General features: G+C 44.6%; 1 protein-coding gene across 1 annotated transcript in view; it reads right to left on the bottom strand.

Annotated features, from left to right (window-relative positions):
• The window catches only part of dchs1a (dachsous cadherin-related 1a), a 241409-nt gene that overhangs the window by 212232 nt on the left and 9177 nt on the right, over nucleotides 1-20000 (bottom strand). The gene's annotated exons all lie outside the window — the stretch shown is intronic.

The raw sequence follows: 20000 nt of genomic DNA, 5'->3' as shown, positions 1-20000 counted from the left end.
CATGTTCTCCATGTCCCTCCATCCCCTGCTTGTTCATGTGTCTGTCTAAATGTCTCTTAAAAGTTGCTACCATATCTGATTCCCCTGACCTCACAAAGCTGCTTGCAGAATTTCAGAATTAGCAAGTCAATTCTGAATCCAAATGGCCAAGTCACCATGGATCCCATGCATCTTAATCTTCTGGATGAGCCCACCACAAGGGACCTTGTTGAATGCCTTCCTAAAATCCATGTAGACAACATCCTCAGCTCTACTTTCATCAATCACCTTTGTCACCACCTCAAAAAACTCAATTGAGTTAGTGAGACACAACCTGCCCCTCACAAAGCCATGCTGAGTGTCCCTAATTGGGCCATGCTCTTCCAGATGCTCATAAATCCTATCCCTAAGAATCCTATCCAACAGCTTCCCTTGGAAGCTATTGGAGAGAGAGGGTGATTGTAGAAGTTGTTTTTGTCTTTGAAAGGTTAATAACACAAGTGAATACCAGGCTGAATATCAGTCATTAGAAGGGAAGCAAAGAAGGCAATAAGGAAAAGACTGCAGATGCTAGAACCTGGAATAAAAAACAAACTGCTGGAGGAAGTCAGTGGGTCAGGCAGCATCTGTGGAGGGAGATGGTCAACATTTTGGGTGGATTCCCTTCATCTGGGCTGCAACATGGAGGGAAGATTGCCAGTATAAAGAGGGGAGGGGAAGTGATGGAGCAAGAGTTGCCATGCAATAGGTGGATCCAGGTGAGGAGGGGTGATAGGCAGATGGCAGAGAGAAGAGTAGGAATAGTGACAGAGGCTGGGAGGTGATGGGTGGAGGCAACAAAGGGCTGCAGATGATGGAATATGATAGGAAAAGGAGGTGGAGCATGAACCAAATAATATGGGCCCATTGTGGGTATGGAGTTGTACAACATAGAAAAAGGCCCTTCAGCCCACAGTGCCTATGCTGACCATCATGCCTATCTATATCCCTCTAATCCTTTCCTATCCATATACTTGTCCAAGTATCCTTTAAATGTGTTAATGTACCTGCCGCAAACATTTTCTCTGGCAGCTGCTTCCATATACTGACCATCCTCTGGGTGAAAAAGTTGCCTCTCAAGTTTCTATTAAATTTCTCCCCTCTCACAAACCTATGCCATCTAGTTCTTGATTCCCCAATGCTAGGAAAAAGACTGTGCGTATTCATCCTATCTATGCCCCTCATGATTTTATACACCTCCATAAGATCACCCTCATTCTCCAATGCTCCAATTAATATAAAAAAAGTCCCAACCTGCTCAACTTCTCTACGTAACTCAGTCCTTCAAGTCCCAGCAACATCCTCATAAATCTCCTTTGCACTCTTTCCAGCTTAATGGCATCCTTCCTATAGCAGGGTGACCAAAACTGAACATAATTTTTGAAATGCGACCTCACTAACATCTTGTACAACTGCAACATAACATCCCAACTTTTATATTCAATGCCCAGACTGATGAAAACCAGCATGCCAAAAGGCTTCTTCATCACCTGCAATGCCACTTTCAGAGAACCATGTACTCTTAGGACCGTCTGTTCTACAACACTCACCAAGGCCCTACCGTTCACTATGAACGTCCTACCCAGATTTGTCTTCCCAAAATGCAACACCTTGCAATTATCCAAAATAAACTCCATTTGCCATTCCTTAGCCCACTTACCCAGCTGATCAAGATCCCTCTGTATACCCTGATAACCAGCTTCACAGTCACTGACACCACCTATTTTAGTATCATCTGCAAACTTACTAACCATGCCTGTACATTCTCATCATTGATATAGAAGACCAACAGCAATGGGCCTAGCACTGATCCCTGGGGAACACCATTAGTCATGGGCCTCCAGTTAAAAAGCAACCTTCCACCATTACTCTACTTCCTACCATCAAGCCAATTGTGAATCCAATTAAATAGCTCTCCCTAGATCCCATGTGATCTAACTTTCCATGGCAGCCTACCATGTGGAAACTTATCAAAGGCCTTCCTGAAGTCCATATAGACCACATCTACACTTTATTCTGCATTTTGTTATTGTTTTCCCTTGTACTACCTCAATGCACTGAAGTAATGAAATCATCTGTATAGAAGGTGTGCAAAACAAAGTTTCTTTTTACTGTATCTCAGCACATGTGACAATAATAAACCAATTTACCAATTTCAATGAGAATACGGTTCTGATCTACTCAATCTCTCTTCATAGGGCAAACCTGTCATCCATGGAACCTGTTTAATGAGTTTTTTGTTGCACTCGCTCCATTGCATGTACGTACTTTCTTCTGGGTTAAGGAGACCATAATTGTACACAATACTCAGATACAGACTTACAGCCATATCCAATTGCAATCCAGTAATCAAACCCTCTCCCAACGAAGGGTCACACATCAGTTGCCCTTCCGATTGCTTGGCCTTCAGTGACTTGTATACAAGCACACCTAGCTCCTGCTGAATATCAACATTGCCCACTCAACATTTAACAACAACTCTACTCTCCGGTTATGTGCACTAAAATGGATGCCCTCATTTCTCTACAATGTTGTTTTCTCACCTGCCAATGACACAACTTACATTGTAAAAAGGACTTAAGTCTGTCAGCACCATTTTTATCCATATACTAAAATGATCATCTTCAAGTGGCTGTTAAATGTACAAAGTGTGAAAAAACTAATCAAACAATCTTCTTGAATAGGAACTCAAAGTATTAACAAGCTTCAGTGAATGAGACTGTGCACTTACAACCTAGTATACTTTCTGCAGAATGCTTCACTTTGGCTAAAACAATAATTCATCTCATATTGGCAGCAAAATCAGTAAAAGCTCCAGCTCCCAGAGAATGGTATAAAAGTTCCATCTCTCCACTTCATAATGCAGATCTCACTGCTCACCTCCCCCACCATCAAACTCCCATCTCTTACACCCCTCCCCCATCCCAAAATAAAAACCACATCTTAAGCATCTCACCCCTAACCCCAAGTAAACTGAGCAAAAGTCATGAGGATAGGTCAATGAATGTTTCTTTGATTTATTTCCCAGGGATTCCAGGTATACAACACCCTACCCGGGACACATTTTGACAGAGATGAAATGTAGAGAGTTAATGAATCAGCTGAGTGGCTGAGCTGGCCCCGAGTTCTGCTCGGATTGACTCTCCGGAACTGCCGAGAGTTATTAGTTTAGGGTGAGAACAAACACCTGGGGGTCTTGGCAACAGCTATAACACTGTTCTCTCATTTTATGTAAATCACATGAGCTGGGCCCCTCATCCCATTCATTGGCCTTGTGCCAAAGAGCTTAAAGTGCAGGCTCTGCATGCCTGCAAAACCCTTCAAGCTCCTGAAGAATCTTTTAAATTCTGCTCTCTAAAAGCTTATGTGGGATAAGAACAGACGAAATAGATGCAGGAGGAGGCCATTTGGTCCATCATGCCTGCTGTGAGTTAATAAGATCATAGCCAATCTTTTACCTCTGCACCTTTTTTCCACTAAACTTTTGCTCTTGATTACCTTAATATCCAAACATCTATCAATCTCAGTCTTGAGAATTCTCAGTGACTGAGCCTCCCCCGCCACCTTGAGTAGTGGATTCCAAAGATGCACCATCCTCTGGATGAAGAAATCTATTTTTATCTCTGTCTTGAATAGCTAACATCTTATTTTGAGATTGTGATTCCTGCTTCTAGACACTCCAGTCAGGGAACGCATCAGCCCTGTATCAAACTCCATAAGAATTTGGTAGGTTGAGGATATGTTGCTTCTTTGCATTCTCATGTTCAAGCAGAAATAAGAACAGCACTTTTTCTGCCACCTACATCTTCTACTTGCCTTAGTAATATTCAAAGACTTGTGTAGGAAAATGTAATTGTTTTGCCAGGAGCCCCATTACTTAAGCAGTACTTAAGCCTCCATGATTCAGTCAGCTCATATCATCAACTTAAAAGTAGCTCATCCAAACAATGAAAAAGCAGGTCAAATATTAAAAATTTTTAAAAATGCAGATGTAGGAAATCTGAAGTAATAAGTGAAAACACTTAGCAGGTCAGGCAGCATCTGTAGGGAGGGAAACAAAGGTAATGTTTCAGGTCAAAGCATTTTCTGTTTTTAGGTCAAATATCAATCTTGGGGTTAAATAAATGTAAAGGTCAACCATGTACAGCCCATGCACGTAGTCCCTTCAAACACTTCCAGAACAGGGGGAGCACGTGTTTGACACAGAGTAAAGTTCCCTCCACACTGTCAGGAATCGCGTTCAATTGACAGCCTGGAGGTTGGGACACTGATGTTGTAAGTTACTTTAAAACAAAGAGGGAAACAGACAAGGAGTAAAGCTTCCTCTACATTGTCCCATTATATACTCCCAGTATGGGTTAGCCATAGACTGAATAAGGAAAAAAAGGAAAACACGTTAAATGCAGAGCAAGGCTCATTCTATGTTGTCATGTTAAACTGGGTGTGGTGATTGGAGCACCTGAATCCAATCAGGGTAGAGTGGCTGCAGTGCAGTGTGTTTGAGGAGCAGTTTGTTTGCTTCCACCTACTTTTGTTGGTGGGAAAGAGGAAGGAAAATTTCTTGCAAGACTAAACAACACTTTTATAAATTATAAAAACAGAAAAAATGAAACTATTCAGCAGGTCAAGAAATTATGATGAAAAGTCAACAACCTGAAATATTAACTCAAGTTTCTATCTTCACGGATTCTACTGTTGAGTATTTCCAGCATTTTCTGTTTCCATCTTGGATTTCCAGTATCTGCAGTTTTGCTCTTTGACCTTTGTATAAAGGTTAGAGTCTGTGGTTAGGAAGGTTTTTTGGGGAAGAAAAATAATGCTTCACAACAGGAGTTGGGCAGTCAGATTCTACAGGGAAGCTTGGACTATTTTCCATTTTAAACACAACTAACTCCTTTCCCATCGCAACTGCCTGTCAACTGAAGCTGTCTGCCTAAAGGGAATGTTTTATTCCATTGGATAGGCCTAGGTCATTTTCAGTTGGGTGATTGTACCTACCCTCACTGAAGATCCACAACAAATCTAAGTACACTTATCTAAGTCATCGTCCTTGGCAATGCTCTTTCCCACCCCTTTCATCTCTCCTTTCCCCAACATTTTAGTAATATTATCAGAGCTGGGTATGGCTCTTGGACTTCTTGGCCTTTCTATTGTCTCTGGTGGCTAGTCCCTCTCATTCCATGCAGTGAGTGCACCATCCTCAGGGGTGGAGGTGGAAAATTTTCCTGTACCCCAGAGGCAAGGCATTGCTCCAAGCTCCAGCATGGCCAAACATCACTAATTGCTCCATTGCCTGGAAAACTTTATTCCGATTCTAGCATTTTCACCTCGAATTAAAGAAGGAGGGTCCTGAATCACCCACCACTTTATTTTGCTGATGTACATCTCCTGTTTCTCAGCATCCTCTATGCAGCAGTGTCATTCTTGGACCAGCACCTGTTTTGGGCTGAGATCACTCCACTGTGCATGCTGGTGGGGTCTTGCACAATGGCACTTTCACTAGCTGCTGGGGGATGAGTGATTGTAGATTTAGTTCTGGGCCAACGAGTGAATGGGTTCTTATACTCCTGGTGGCTATGATGAGATGTGGGTAAGAAAGGAGCTTGGCTTTGGAGGGTACACAATCTTCAGACATGGCAGGGGTGGGGAGGGTTGTAAAAGAGAGGAATGGCGTAATATTAAGGAGTCCATTAACTGCAATAATAAGAGGGAACTATCGACCATATCTACGTCTCTTATAATTTTATATACCTCTATCAAGTCGCCCCTCAGCCTCTGCTGCTTCAGGGAAAACAAGCCAAGCCAATCTAATCTCTCCCCATAACTAAAGTCCTCCATCGTTGCTTGGGATGGAGCAATTCAGTTATGAAGAGACATAACTGAATTGCTCCATCCCAAGCAACAATGGGTAGATAGGAAACTTTTCCCCATAGCAGAGGTACCGAAAACGAGAGCACATAGATTTAGGGTTGGGAGTGAAAGGTTTAGAGGGGATCTGAGGAAGAACTTTTATTACTCAGGGTGGATGGAATCTGGAACACACTGCCTGAACGTGTGGTGGAGACGGAGACTCTCACAACAGTTAAGTATCCAGACAAGCACTTGAATTGCTAGGCATAGAAGGCTAGTAAATAGAATTAGTGCAGAAGAGTACTTGAGTGTGGCCAAAGGTTTCTGTCTTGTATGACTCCATAACACCAAATATTGTAGAAAAAAATAATCTTAGTCATGGCAACTTCAAAACTTCCAGTGTCATTAAAACCTCCCAGGTTCACTTATGTCCTGATGGAAATATCCTGTCCCAGGCTGGCCAATGTGTAAACTATTGGGTCTTAACTGCCCTGCAAAATGTATCAACAAGCCATTCAATTGTATCAAAAGCAGTATGTTAAAACAGAAAAACGATAAAATTGGATCAACCACCCAACATCAAATTCAAATACAGCAAAATTGCTCCAGTTGAGTCAATCTTGCAAAGTCCTCACTAAATCTGGGCATCAGTGTTTAAATTTGCTTCACAGTTGCTTCAAAGGAAAGTCAAACATGATCACAACATGATCCTCCATTACAGTCCCTTGTGTCATGTCCCACCAGCAAGCCAGACCCACCTGAGGTGGCAGCAAAGTGACATCCAGGTGGTCGGGAGTAGCTCTTGAGAGTTGATGAGTCTGGATATAACGTCTCAGTTGAAACAAATGCATGAAACCTTCACCTGAGTACCACTTATAGTCTCTTAATCGATCAATTGATGCTCTTCCATGTACAGCAATTCTTAGAAGAATCACAAAGTAGTTCCCCTCCAATTCTTTTTTTAAAAATTGTATCTATGCTTCCCAGTCATTCCCAACTCTGCTAAGAGATAGTCAGAGTTATACAGCACAGAAACAGCCCAACTTATCCATGCCAATCCAGCTAGCCCATTTGCCTGCATTTGGCTTGTATGCCTCTAAACCTTTCCCATCCGTGTACATGTCCAAATGTCTTTTAAATGTTGTAAATGTATCCACATCTACACTTCCTCTGGCAAATCTTTCTCCACTATATCAACGACTATATTGGTGCCACCTCTTGTACCTGTGCGGAACTCGACGGTTTCATAGATTTCGCCACTAATTTTCACCCTGCTCTCCAATTCACTTGGACTATCTCTGACACCTCTCTCTCCTTCCTCAATCTTTCTACTTCCATCCCAGGAGATTCCTTATCCACCAACATCTTCTACAAACCCACTGATGCCCACAGCTACCTCAATTATAGCTCCTCCCACCCTCTCTTGAAGGGACGCTATCCCTTTTTCTCAATTTCTCTATATCCACCGCATCTGTTCGCATTACGAGGCTTTTCACTCCAGGACATCCAAGATGTCTAACTTCTTTTCTAACTGGGGCTTCCCCCCAACTGTGGTCGAGAGAGCTCGCACCCATATCTCTTCCATTTCCCACACCTCTGCTCTCACTCCTGCCCCTACCAGACCCAACAGGGATAGGGTCCCCCTTGTCCTTACATTTCATCCCACCAGCCTATGTATCCAACGCATCATTCTCCACCACTACCGCCATCTCCAACAGGACCCCACCATCAAGCATATCTTCCCTTCCCCACCCCTTTCTGCCTTTCACAGGGATCCTCTCTCTGCGACTGCCTAGTTCACTCTTCGCCACACTGCCACCCCCCACCCAACCCATCCCGCTCCCACCCCAGAAACTTTCCACTGCCTCCACCATAGATGCAACACCTGCCTCTACACCACTCCTATCCAGGAACCCAAACAGTCCTTTTAGGTGAGACAGAAATTCACCTGCACCCCCCTTAATATCATTTATTGCATTTGGTGCTCCAAGTGTGGCCTCCTTTACATTGGTGAGACCAAACTCAGACTAGGTGACCGTTTTGCAGAACACCCACGCTCTGTCTGTAACTGCGATCTGCATCTCCCCGTTGCCAGTCACTTCATCTCCCCCTCCCACACTATCACTGATATGTCAGTCCTCGGCCTCCTCCACTGCCAGGAGAATTCCAAGTGCAAACTGGAGGAACAGCACTTCATTTTCCATCTTGGAACCTTGCAGCCTAACGGCATGAACATTGAATTCATAGAACATAACATAGAACAGTACAGCATAATACAGGCCCTTGGGCCCACAATGTTGTGCTGACCTTTAAACCTTACTGAAGACTATCTAACCCTTTCCTCCCACATATCCCTCTATTATAAATTCCTCCATATGCTTATCTAGTAATCTCTTGAATTTGACCAATGTACCTGCCTTCACCACCGCCCCAGGCAGCGCATTCCATGCACCAGCCACTCTCTGGGTAAAAAACCTTCTTCTGATATCTCCCTTGAACTTCCCACCCATTACTTTAAAGCCATGCCCTCTTGTATTGAGCATTGGTGCCCTGGGAAAGAGGCAATGGCTGTTCACTCTATCTATTCCTCTTAATATTTTGTACACCTCTATCATGTCTCCTCTCATCCTCCTTCTCTCCAAAGAGTAAAGCCCGAGCTCCCTTAGTCTTTCCTGATAATGCATACTCTCTAAACCAGGCAGCATCCTGGTAAATCTCCCCTGCACCCTTTCCAACGCTTCTACATCCTTCCTATAATGAGGCAACCAGAACTGGACACAGTACTCTAAGTGGGGTCTAACCAGAGTTTTGTAGAGCTGCATCATTACCTCGCGGCTCTTAAACTCAATCCCTCGATTTATGAAAGCTAACACCCCATAAGCTTTCTTAACTACCCTATCCACCTGTGAGGCAACTTTCAGGGATCTGTGGATATGGACCCCCAGATCCCACTGCTCCTCCACACTACCAAGAATCCTGCCATTGACTTTGTACTCTGCCTTGGAGTTTGTCCTTCCAAAGTTTACCACCTCACAATTCTCCGGATTGAATTCCATCTGCCACTTCTCAGCCCAGCTCTGTATCTGATCAATGTCCCTATGCAATCTTCGACAATATTCTGCACTATCCACAACAACACCAACACTTTTGTTGTCTGCTAACTTGCCAACCCACCCTTCTACCCCCTCATCCAAGTCATTAATAAAAATCATGAAAAGCAGAGGTCCCAGAACCGATCCTTGCGAGACACAGCTAGTCACAGCCCTCCAATCTGAAATGCACTCCCTCCACCACAACCCTTTGATTTCTACAGGCAAGCCAATTCTGAATCCACATGGCCAAGCTTCCCTGGATCCCATGACCTCTGACCTCCTGAAGAAGCCTACCATGTTGAACCTTGTCAAATGCCTTACTAAAATCCACGTAGACCACATCTATTGCACTACCCTCATCAATCTGTCTGGTCACCTCCTGAAAGAACACGATCAGGCTTGTGAGACATGATCTGCCCTTCACAAAGCCATGCTGGCTGTCCCTGATCAGACCGTGATTCTCTAAATGCTAAATGATTCTCTAAGAATCCTTTCCAAAAGCTTGCCCACCACAGAAGTAAGGCTCACTGATCTATAATTCCCTGGACTATCCCTATTACCTTTTTTGAATAAGGGGACAACATTTGCCACCCTCCAGTCCTCTGGTACCATTCCAGTGCACAACGAGGACTCAAAGATCCTAGCCAAAGGCTTAGCAATCTCCTCCCTTGCCTTGCAGAGCAGCCTGGGGAATATTCCATCAGGCCATGGGGACTTCTCTGTCCTAATATTTTCTAACAGCACCAACACAGGCTCTCTCTTGATATCATTATGCTCTAGAACATTAACCTTACCAAGACTGTCCTCAACGTCATCAGGGCCCCTCTCCTTGGTGAATACTGAAGAGAAGTATTCATTGAGGACCTCACCCACTTCTACAGCTTCCAGGCACATCCTCCCACCTTTGTCTCTAATCGGTCCTACTTTTACTCCCATCATCCTTCTGCTCTTCACATAAGTGAAAATTGGGGTTTTCCTTAACCCTACTCGCCAAGGCCTTTTCATGTCACCTTCTTGCTCTCCTCAGCCCCTTTTTAAGTTCCTTCCTTGCTACCCTATATTCCTCAAGAGACCTTTCTGATCCTTGCTGCCTAAACCTTATGTATGCTGCCTTCTTTCTCCTAACTAGATGTTCCACCTCTCTTGTCAACCATGGTTCCTTCACCCAGCCATTCCTTCTCTGCTTCGCCAGGACAAATTTATCCCTAACATCCTGCAAGAGATCCCTGAACAATGGCCACATTTCCATAGTACATTTCCCTTCAAAAATATCATCCCAATTTACACTTGCAAGTTCTAGCCTCATAATTTGCCCTTCCCCAATTAAATATTTTCCTGTCCTCTTTGCTCCTATCCCTGTCCATGACAATGCCAAAGGTTATGGAGCAGTGGTCACTGTCCCCCAAATGCTCACCCACTGAGAGATCTGTCACCTGACCCGGTTCATTACTGAATACCAGATCTAATATGGCATTCCCTCTGGTCGGCCTGTCAACATACTGTGACAGGAATCTGTCCTGGACACACTTAACAAACTCTGCCCCATCTAAACCTTTGGTACTAAGCAAGTGACAATCAATATTTGGGAAGCTGAACTCTCCCATGATAACACCCTGTTATTTTTGCACCTTTCCAGAATCTGCCGCCCGATCTGCTCCTCAGTATCCTTGCTGCTATTTCATAGAATCATGCAGCACAGTAATGGGCACTTTTGACCCACCTTGTTCTTACCAACAATGATGCCAATCTACACTAATCTCACTTGTCCCTGTCCCTACTTTCCAACCCAAGTACCTGTACAACTGCATTTTAAATGTTGTAATAGAACATAGAACATTACAGCACAGTACAGGTTCTTCAGCCCGTGATGTTGTGCCGACATTTTAACCTGCTCTAAGATCTATCTAACCCTTCCCTCCCACGTAGCCTTCCATTTCTCTATCATTCATGTGGCTATCTAAGAGTCTCTTAAATGTCCCTAATGTATCTGCCCCCACAACCTCTGCCGGCAGTGCGTTCCACGCACCCTCCACCCTCTGTGTGGGGGAAAAAAAAAGTTACTTCTGACATCCCCCTTATACCTTCCTCCAATCACCTTAGAATTATGTCCCCTCATACTGGCCATGTCCCCTCACCCTGAAAAAGTCTCCGACTGTTCACTTGATCTATGCTTCTTATCTTCTTGTACATCTCTATCAAGTCACCTCTCATCCTCCTCCTCTCCAAAGAGAAAAGCCCTAGCTCACTCAACCTATCCTCCTAAGACATGTTCTCCAATCCAGGCAGTATCCTGGTAAATCTCCTCTGCACCCTCTCTAAAGCTTCCACATCCTTCCTATAATGAGGCGACCAGACTGAACACAATACTCCCAAGTGTGGTCTAACCAGAGTTCTATAGAGCTGCAACATTACCTCGTGGCTCTTGAACTCAATACCCTGATTAATGAAGGCCAAAACTCCATACGCCTTCTTAACAACCCTGTCGACCTGCGTGTCAACCTTGAGGGATCTATGGATGTAGACCCCAAGATCCTGCTCTTCCTCCATAGTGCTAAGTGTCCTGCTATTAACCTTGTATTCTGCCTTCAAATTTGATCTTCCAAAGTGTATCACTTCACACTTAACTGGGTTGAACTCCATCTACCACTCCTCAGCCCAGCCCTGCATCCTATCAATATCCTGTTATAATCTATAGCAACCTTCAACACTATCCACAACACTAACAACCTTCATGTCATCTGCAAACTTACTAACCTACCCTTCCAAATCCTCATCCAAGTCATTTATAAAAATCACAAAGAGCAGAGGTCCCAGAACAGATCCCTGTGGAACACCACTTGTCACCGACGTCCAGGCGGAATATGGTCCATCTACAAGCTCCCTATGTCTTCTATGGGTGAGCCAATTCTGAATCCACACAGCCAACCAAGTTTCCCTGGATCCCATACCTCCTGACTCTCTGAATGAGCCTTCCATGAGGAACCTTATCAAATGCCTTACTAAAATCCATGTACACCACATCCACTGCTCTACCTTCATCAATGTGGTTTGTCACATCCTCAAAGAATTCAATCAGGCTCATAAGGCATGACCTGCCCCTCACAAAGCCATGCTGACTGTCTCTAATCAGCCTATGCTTCTCTAAATGCCCATAAATCCTGTATCTAAGAATCGTCTCCAGTAATTTGCCCACCACTGAAGTAAGACTTCCTGGTCTGTAATTCCCAGGGTTATCCCTACTCCCTTTTCTTAAAGAAAGGAACAACATTTGCCACCCTCCAATCATCTGGCACTACTCCTGTGGCCAGTGAGGATGCAAGGGTCATTACTAAATGTGCAGGAATCTCTTCCCTCCCTTCCTGTAGTATCCTGGGATATATCTCATCCAGCCCCAGTGACTTATCTATCCTGAATAGTACATGGCCTATCCTAATGGTATGTGCCTCCCCCACCTCTCTTAGCAGCTCATTACAAATATTCACCAGCCTGTGGGAAAAACTTACTATCAGATCTCCTTTAAATTTCTCCCCTCTTATTTAAACTTGTGCTCTTTAGTTCTTGACTTCCCTGCCTATTCTCTGGGTGCTCTGGTTTCCTCTTAAAAATGTGCAAGTTGGTAGATTAATGGGCCACTGTAAAATTGCCCCTACTGTGAGCAGTAGAAACTAAGGGGAGCTGATAGGGATGCAAGGAAGCATAAAAAAATTGGGAACCATGTAGAAAGGTGCTTGGCAGTTCGCACAGACTCAGTGGACTGATGGGCCTGTTTCCGTGCTGTACGTCTATGACCCTTCAAGTAGTTCACAGATGATACAAAAATTGGCCATGTGGTTGACACTGAGGTGGAAAGCTTTAGACTGGAGGAAGATATAGTGGCAAAAAAGTGGCAGATGGAATTCAGTCCAGAGCAATATGAGGCAATGAATTTGGGGAGGTGTAACTAGGCAAGGAAATATGCAACAGGCTGGAATGTGCTTGACCCACAATCCCAGCATCACACTAACCTTTTGTAGCTCTGTGGGATAATGGAGCTCAACATCTCGCTGCCAGTGCTGTCAAAGCCATTTTCAACTATGTCTAAATATCTATGCTCAGTTAAAGATGGTGGAAATTGATCTAAATATGTTTTAAGTGTCATTAAAGTTAAATTAATAACATAGATTCATTCAACTGATGTAAATATATTAAAAACATTGGTGTTAAATAGAAGTGAAAATAGACAACTTCACTAACCATTTCCATCCATGCTGGCCGCCCATTTGACTAAACAGGGTTATTGCGAGATGTGTCAGTCATGGCTGGTGTAAGCCACAAACCAAATGCAATGTGTAACCCAGCTCGTCAGCTCAGCATGATTGAGGGTCACCTCGACTTAGGGCCACATCGACTTAGGGCCACATCCAGTGGCTGAGTGGGCAGTCAGTTGTGCATATGCCTTAGGTCCCGTGCATTCCTGACTTCCACACTGCAATACACAGGTGCAGCTGTCAGCAACACACAGTCCCCTGAATATCATCTTGTTGGTGGTTTGAAAAAGGAAGCAAGAACATTTTGACACAATAGATGGGAGGATACTGAAGGTGTGAGGGCAAAGAAGAACCTCAAAGGCAGCAAGTCAGGCCAATAAGAGGATTAAAAGGAGCAGATGGGATGCTTTTATTAGCCAGTGCATGGAGTACATGAACAGGGGGGTTATGCTACATTTGGGTAGGACAGTAGTTAGGCTACAGCTTGAGTACTTCATACCACATTACCGAAATGATGTGAGTACAATGATGCAATGAAGCTGCATAAAAATTTGGTTAGGCCACATTTGGAGTATTGTGCACAGTTCTGGTTGCTGCATTGTAGGAAGGATGTGGAGGCTTTGGAGAGGGTGCAGAAGAGTTTCACCAGGATATTGCCTGGATTGGTCTGTATTAACTATAAGGAGAGGTTGGGCAAACTTGGATTGTTTTCTCTGGAGCATCAGAGGCTGAGGGGTGACCTGATAGAAGTGTATAAATCATAGAGGTGTATAAAATCATAGGGGTACAGATAGGGTGAATGCACAGTCTTTTTCCCAGGAAAGGGGAATGAAAAACTGGAGAGCATAGATTTAAGGTGAGTGTTGAAAGATTAATAAGGGACTTGAGGGGCAACAGCTTCACAAAGATGGTGTGTATATGGAATGAGCTGGCAGAGAAAGCGGTTGAAGCAGGAACAGTGACAACATTTCAAAGATATTTGGATAAGATCATAGATAGGAGGAGTTTAGAGGGATATGGGCCAAATGTGGGCAGATAGGACTAGCTTGGTGGGCACCATGGTCAGCATAGAGTCATACAGCATAGAAACAGGCCCTTCAGCCCAACTCATCCATGCTGACTGTGTTGTCCAGCGAGCTAGTTCCATCTGCCTGCATTTGGCCCACAGCCCTCTAAACCTCTCCTATCCACTTACTTGGCTAGATGGCTTTTAAACGTTGCTAATGCGCCTACCTCAACCACTATTTCTGGCAGCTCATTACAAATACGCACCACCCTTTGTGTGAAGCTGTCCCTGATGTCTCTTTCAAATCTCTCACCTCTGAGCTTAAACCGGGTATGCCCTCTTGATTTTAGCAATCCCTCCCTAAGAAAAAGACTCTGTGCTTTCACCCTGTCTATACCCCTCATGATCTTATACACCTCTGTCAGGTCACCCCTCAATCTCCTACGTTCCAGGGAATAAAGTACTAGTCTACGCAACATCTCCTTGTAACCGAGGCCCCCAAGTCCAGGCAACATTCGCAACATCCTGGTAAATCTTTTCTGCACCCTTTCGAGTTTAATAACATCTTTCCCATAACAGGGCGACTAAAACTGTGCACAATACTCCAAGTGTGGTCTCACCATCATCTTGTATAACTGCAACATAATTTCTCAGCTCCTTTACTCAATGCTGACTGATGAAGGCCACTGCACCAAACACCTTCTTCATCACCCTATCTACCTGTGATGCCACTTTCAGCGAACTACGCATTTGCACTCCTAAGTCTCTCTGTTCCATAACATTCCCCAGGGTCCTACCACTCACTGTATAAGTGCCACTCTGGTTTGATCTCCCAAAATGCAATACCTCATATGGATTGAAAGCCATTTGCCAATCCTCAGCCAGCATACCTAGCCGATCAAGATCCCCCTGTTATTTTTAATAACCTTCTACACCATCTACAACACCAACTGCCCCTACACCTCCTCCCTCACCACCATTCAGGGCCCTAAACAGTCCTTCTAGGTGAGGCAGCACTTCACATGTGAATCCATCGGGATCATTTATTGCATCCTGTGCAGCCTCCTCTACATCAGTGAGACCCGATGCAGATTGGGTGATGTCTTCGTCAAGCACCTTTCCTCTCCCCACTTGAACAGCCAGAATCTCCCAGTGGCCAGCCATTTTAATTCCACTTCCCATTCCCACACTGACATATCTGCCCACAGCCTTCTCTACTGCCAAGTTGAGGCTAAGTGCAGATTAGAGGAACAACATTTCATATTCCATCTTGGTAGTCTTCAACCTGATGGCATCAACATCGATTGCTCTAACTTCCAGTTACCATTCCCCCCATATTTCCTTATCCCTCTGGCCCCCTCACCCCTTCTCTTTCCCCTCCCCCACCCTCACAGCCTGCCCATCACCCATACCTTCCTCCCTCTGGTTCCCCACCTCCTTCCCTTTATTCCATGGTCTACTGTCCTCTCCTATCAGATTCCATCATCTTCAGCTCTTTGCCTCTTCACCTATCACCTCCCAGCTTTTCACATCATTTCTCACCTTCCCCCCTCCCCCTCACCTGGATTCGACTATCACCTGCCAACTCGTGCTCCTCCCCTTCTTCCCACCCATTTATTCTGGCTTCTGCCCTCTTCTTTTCCAGTCCAGATGAATGGTCTCGGCCCAAACATCAGCTGTTCATTTCCCTCCATAGATGCTGCTGACCTGCTCTGTTCCTCCAGCACTTTGCATACTTACAAACCATGCCTTGTACATTCATATCTAAATCGTTTATATAAATTACAAACAACAAAGGTCCCAGCACTGACCCCTGTAGCACACCACTAGACACAGGCCTCCAGTCTGGGACCAACCCTCGAACATCACCCTCTGCTTCCTACCACTGTGCCAATTATGAATCCAATCCGCTCTCTCTCCCTGGACCCCATGCGATCTAACCTTCCAGAGTAGCCTGCCATAACTGCTTGTCAAAGGCCTTGCTAAAGTCCATACAGACAACATCCACTACTCTACCCTCATCTACCCTCTTGCTTACCTCCTCAAAGAACTGCAAGAGATTTGTCAGACACGACTTCCCATGTACAAAGCCATGCTCACTGTCCCAAATCAGACCCTGTCTCTCCAAATGGAGGTAGATCTTGTCCGTCAGTATCTCCTCCAGCAATTTACCCACCATTGATGTCGGATCCACCAGCCTATCATTGGCATGGATGAGTTGGGTCGAAGGGCCTGTTCCTATGCTGTACTTTCCAATGTTTCTAGAAGGCTATTGCTAGAAGTGGAAAATTGTAGCTATGAAGAAACATTGGATAGGCTAGGGTGGTTTTCTATGGAACAGAGGAGGCTGATGAAAGAATTAATTAAGGTGCATCGAATTGATGAGCCTATGCAGTGTAAATAAAAATGTTATGAATTTTGTCTTGAGCTTTTAGAGTGATAGAGTCATATAGCATTGGAAACAGACCACTCAGCCAACCACCTCCATGTTGACCAGTGGGCACCCATCAGCATTAATCTCATCTTCTATCACCTGGACCGTAGCCCTCTTTGCCTTGCTGATTCAAGTGCTCATCTAGACATTTCTTAACTGCTGTCAGTGACCCAGCTTCTACTACATGCTCAGGCAGTGCATTCCAGGTACTCACCACTGTCTGGGTGAAAATGGACCCCTCACATCCCCTCCAAACCTTTTACTCCTTACTCTAAATCTATGTCCTCTAGCTTTATCTACCTTTATAAATTAATAAATCTATCAATTATTGTTAGCAGAATGTCAGATGGCGACGAGGAGGCATACAGGAGTGAAATAGATCAGCTGGTTTAGTGGTGTCGCAACAACCTCGCACACAGCATCAGCAAGACCAAGGAATTGATTGTGGACTTCAGGAAAGGGAAGTCGGGATAACACACAACAGTCCTCATTGAGGGGTCAGTGGTGGAAAGGGTGAACAGCTTCAAGTTCCTGGGTGTCAACATCTCAGAGGATCTACCTTGGGCCCAACACTGATGCAATCATGAGAGGCATGTCAGCGGCTTTACTTCATTAGGAGTTTGATGACATTTGGTATGTCACCAAAGACTTCTTCAAATTTCTACAGATGTACAGTGGAGATCATTCTGACTGGTTGCATCACCACCTAGTATGGAGGCTCCAATGCACAGGGTTCAAAGAGGCTGCAGAGGCTTGTAGACTCAGCCAGCTCCATCACGGGAACAACCCTCCCCACCATTGAGGACATCTTCAAGAGGCAGTGTCTCAAGAAGGTGACATCCATCACTAAGGACCCTCACCACTTGGGACATGCTCTCTTTGTGTTACTACCATTGGGGAGGAGGTACAGGAGCCTGAAGACCCACACTCAATGATTCAGGAACAGCTTCTTCCCCTCCGCCATCAGATTTCTGAATGGTCTATGAACCCATGAACACCACCTCATTATTCCTCTTTGCACTATTTATTTATTTTGGTAATTTATACTAATGCCTTGCACTATACTGCTGCCGCAAGACAACACATTTCAGGACATACGTTAGTGATAATAAACCTGATTCTGTTCTCTGTTCTGTTTTGATTCTGTTCTTTTCTCTGATATGGGGAAACATTTCCTGCAGTCTACCCTATCTATACCCCTGATAATTTTATATACCTCAATCATGTCCCCTCTTAACCTCCTCTACTCAGGGAAAGCAGTCCTAGCTTCTCCTCTTCAAACACTCAGTTATGAACTGCAAGGACCTATTTTCCTCAGTGGCGTGATCAAAAATCAGCGGTAGCCGAGATTTAATACAATTGATAGAGGGATTAGAGGGTAGATGGTGAAATCATTTCAGAGAGTCTAGAACTCACTGCCTGAAGGGGCAGGAGAGGCAGGACCTCTGATCACATTAAAGTGGGATTGGATGAGTTCTTCAAGAGCTGTGACTTGCAGGATTATGGACCTAGTGCTGGAAGATGGGATTAGCCTGAAGAAGTCTTTAATAACTGACTTAGGACCTGTTTTTCTGTCATAAATTCTCTACAATTTTCTATTTTGTCATCTATATCAATGATTTGGATGAGAATGTTCAAGGCATGGTTAGTAAGTTTACAGATGACACTAAAATAGGTGGTGTCATCAACAAAGAAGATGGTTATCAGGATTTACAGAGGGATCTTGATCAGCCGGGCAAGTGGGCTGAGGAATGGCAAATGGAGTTTAATTTGGATAAGTGGCGAGATAAATTGGGAAGACAAGCGACGGCAAGACTTTACAGTGAATGGTAGGGCTCTGGGGAGTGTTGTAGAACAGAGGGACTTAGGAGTACAAGTACAGGGTTCCCTGAAAGTGATGTCACAGGTAGATGACAGTGAAGGTAGCTTTTGGCACACTGGCCTTCATCAGTCAGGGCATTGAGTACAGAAGTTGGGATGTTATGTTGCAGTTGTACAAGATATTGGTGAGGCTGCATTTGAAATATTGTGTTCATCTTTCGTCACCCTGCTATGGAAAGATGCCATTAAGCTGGAAAGAGTGCAGAGTAGATTTACAAGGATGTTGCCGGAACTCAAGGGACTGAGTTATGGTGAGAAGTTGAGCAGTTGAGACATTTTTTATTGGAGTGCAGAAGAGGGGCGATCTTATAAAGGTGTATAGAATTATGAGTGACATAGGTAGGTGAATGCACACAGTCTTTTTCCCAGGGTTTTTCCACATGGATAGGAAAATTTTATCCCCACCCACCTCCCCCACTACGCTTCTTCTCTTCTTCCCTTTCCCAGCCTTTTTCCTTTCTCTCCTTCCCTTTGACCCAACCCCCCGTGGATCTGCTCTCCCCTCCTCCCCCGCACCTGCCTATCATTATCTCTTACCTGCATCTACCTATCACCACCCTGTGCCCACCCCACCTCCCCTCTTTTGTCCACCTATCACTGCTCTGCTTTTCCCTCCTATATATTGGGCTTCCCCTTTTCCAATTTTCAGCTCTGAAGAAGGGTCCTGACCCGAAACGTTGACCGCCTGCTTTTCTCCATGGATGCTGCCTGGCCTGCTGAGTTCCTCCAGCATCATAGTGTTTTTCATCTAGATTCCAGCATCTGCAGTCCTTTGTTTCTCAAGGTTTAGAGGGATATGGACCAAACATGGGCAAATGAGACTAGCTTAGATGGGAATCTTGGTGGGCATGGAGCAGCTGGGCTGAAGGGCCTGTTTCTGGGCTGTATGACTCTATGATTCATTCAGAAATAAGATAAGATCTTTACTAGTCACATGTACATCGGAATACACAGTGAAATACATCTTTTGCGTAGTGTTCTGGGGGCAGCCCGCAAGTGTCGCCACGCTTCCAGCACCAACATAGAATGCCCACAACCTCCTAACCTGTACGCCTTTGGAATGTGGGAGGAAACCAGAGCACCCGGAGGAAACCCACGCAGACACAGGGAGAATGTACAAACTACTTACAGACAGTAGCCGGATTTGAACCCGGGTCACTGGCACTGTAAAGCGTTATGCTAACTGCTACAGTCAGGTCTATTTCTGTCATAGTTCTATTGGTGAAAGTACATCTTCAGATCCATAAATACAAATAAAGAATCAATGAATCCCACCCAGGATCTGTGGAACTAAAATGTGCCAAACAGTGTGGGAATGACAAGCATCGTGTATTCACCAGAGATGTTTCAGATAAAATTCTGATAAAGTTCCATTGCCCTTTTGGAACAAGCACAATTACTGTTCCTACTGCAAAATTTGGTTCAACGATAAACTTGCACCTTTATACAACCCCACATTCCATTTGAACCAA

Source organism: Pristis pectinata, chromosome 11 (assembly GCF_009764475.1).
Source record: "Pristis pectinata isolate sPriPec2 chromosome 11, sPriPec2.1.pri, whole genome shotgun sequence".
Classification (NCBI taxonomy): Eukaryota; Metazoa; Chordata; class Chondrichthyes; order Rhinopristiformes; family Pristidae; genus Pristis; species Pristis pectinata.
The sequence above is the reverse complement of the archived record's forward strand: the minus strand, read 5'-3'. Positions and strand labels throughout refer to the sequence as shown.